This window comes from Neomonachus schauinslandi, chromosome 1 (assembly GCF_002201575.2).
Source record: "Neomonachus schauinslandi chromosome 1, ASM220157v2, whole genome shotgun sequence".
Taxonomy (NCBI): domain Eukaryota; kingdom Metazoa; phylum Chordata; class Mammalia; order Carnivora; family Phocidae; genus Neomonachus; species Neomonachus schauinslandi.
Genome location: NC_058403.1, coordinates 43,284,344 through 43,287,230, shown reverse-complemented (window position 1 = coordinate 43,287,230; position 2,887 = coordinate 43,284,344).

Below are 2,887 nucleotides of genomic sequence, written 5' to 3'. Positions count from 1 at the left end.
AAATAAATAAATAAATAAATAAATAAATAAATAAATAAATAAATAAAAAAAAAGTTTTCAAGTTTCCCAGACTTGAAGAAGTGGGTCATGCATATTGTAAACAGAGTTTATATTTTTAATTGAATCCAAACTTCTTTCTAAATATTGTAAGTTCATGAGAGAAGGAAAAAAAAAAAACTCAAATAGAGGAATAGCACAATGGTCAAAATTTGGCCATCTGAATATACCCAACTGATATACTTACTGAATTTTCCTTTTATTAAGAAAAATATAGGCTTCCAGTTAAACTTCTCTATTTCCATCCCATCCTCAAATCCTCCAAGCCCCAAATTGAAAGAAAAGGATAAAAATAGAAACCCAAAGAGACAAGAGATATCAACACAATTTTGGAAGGTGGAAACAACTGAGAAATGGCTGATGTGGCAGTATGGAATAATTTGAAATGTAAATGCTTTCAGATGGATATTCAAAAGAGAAGGAAGCTGATTCTTCCTACAGAAATCAGCAGTATTTCAAGAATCAGAGATAATTATGCTCTATAGTTTCTCTGTAATGCAAGATATGAATGAAAGACTCATATGTAAGTCAAAATGAGAGGTATTAGTTTCCTGTGCAATATCTGGCTTGTAGTACCGTTGACCCTTCAACAACATAGGTTTGAATTGCATGGGTCCACCTATACCCAGATTTTTTTTCAATAAATACAGTATAGTACTGTAAATGTATTTTCTCTTTCTCATGACTTTCCTAATAACATTTTCTTTTCTCTGGGTTACTTTATTGTAAGAATACAGTATATAATATATATATATATATATAACATGCATTAATCCACAGTTTATGTTATTGGTAAGACTTCCAGTCAACAGTAGGCTGTTAGCAGTAAAGTTTTTGGAGAGTCAAAAGATATATATGGATTTTCGACTATGTGAGATTCGGCACCACAACACGTTGTTCAAGGGTAAACTGTACAGGCATTTTACTTTGGCTTATATATTCCTTCTCCATTAGTTTATAAACTCCCAGGGTACAGAGGCCACATAACTCTAGATAGTCTTTCTCCACTGTGATCTGGACATAATATTGAGTGATTAAATGGAAAATAAGTGTAAGAAATGATAAATTTAAAATGGTATAGTTAAAACATATGTTTATTTCTTATCCCTCTTGAGACAACAATAATAAAAATGTGTGAATAGAAGAAATACATAAATCCAGATTCCCTACATACAAAAATGAAACTGGAGAAGGATTATCAGTAGATAAAATATGTTTAGAAATTTTTGAAATAAAGTAGTTTCAGAAGTAGTAATGGTAAGCAATGGAGCTAGACAGGGAATGTATATTTGATTGAATTAAAAAAAAACTAGACAGTTAGAAGAAATAAAGTTGTGGGAGTAGAAATAGGCATAACATTTGGGATGGGACCAAAGGAAATTCTACTTTATTCCTATTACTTTATTAACTTATTAAAAGTATATTGGAGGAAATATAGTTACATTTTAAAATGATAATTTAGGTGTCAGATGCATGCCTTTTATATTATTTATGATACTTTTTCTTTAATAAAGCAAAACAATTAAGTAAATGATAAAGCTTGTAAGAAAGTGGTCCAGTTTCATTCTTTTGCATATTGATGTCCAGTTTTCCCAATACCATCTGTTGAAGTAACTGTCTTTTTTCCATTGAATATTCTTTCCTGCTTTGTCAAAGATTAGTTGACCATATAGTTGTGGGTTCATTTCTGGGTTTTCTATTCTGTTCCATTGATCTATGTGTCTGTTTTTGTGCCAATACCATACTATCTTGATCACTACAGCTTTGTAATATAGCTTCAAGTCCAGAATTGTGATGCCTCCAGCTTTGTTTTTCTTTTTTAAGATGGCTTTGGCTATTTGGGGTCTTTTGTGGTTCCATACACATTTTAAGATTTGTTTGTTCTAGCTCTGTCAAAAATGCTACTGGTAGTTTGATAAGGATTGAATTAAATGTGTAGATTGCTTTGAGTAGTATAGACATTTTAACAATATTTGTTCTTCTAATCCATGAGCATGGAATGTTTTTCCATTTTTTGGTGTCATCTTTGATTTCTTTCATCAGTGTGTTATAGTTTTCAGAGTGCAAATCTTTTATCTCTCTGGTTAAGTTTATTCCTAGGTATCTTATGATTTTTTGTGCAACTATAAATGGAATTGATTCCTTGATTTCTCTTTCTGCTTCATATTTGGTGTATATAAATGCAACAGATTTCTGTACATTGATTTTGTATCCTGAAACTTTGCTGAATTAGTGTATCAGTTCTAGAAGTTTTTTTTGGCAGAGTCTTCTGAGTTTCCTATATAGAGTATCATGTCATCTGCAAATATTGAAAGTTTTTCCTAGTGGATTTGGATGCCTTTTGTTTCTGTTGTCTGTTTGCTGTGGATAGTACTTCCAATACTTTGTTAAATAGCAGTGGTGAGAATGGATATCCCTGTCTTGTTCCTAACTGGAACAAGGAAAAACTCAGTTTTTTCCCATTGAGGATGATATTCACTGTGGGTTCTTCATATATGGCCCTTATTATGTTGAGGTATGTTCCCTCTTATCTCTACTTTGTTGAGGACTTTTATTATGAATGGATGTTGTACTTTGTCAAATGCTTTTTCTGCATCAATTGAGAGGATTATATGGTTCTTATCCTTTCTTCTATTAATGTGGTAAATCACATTGATTTGTGAATCTTGAACCACACTTGCAGCCCAAGAATAAATCCCACTTGATTGTGGTGAATGATCCTTTTAATGTCCTGTTGGATTAGATTTGCTACTATTTTATCAAGAATTTTTAAATCCATGTTCATTAGGGATCTTTTTAAATGTGATTAGGTAACCTGGGTGATGATCAG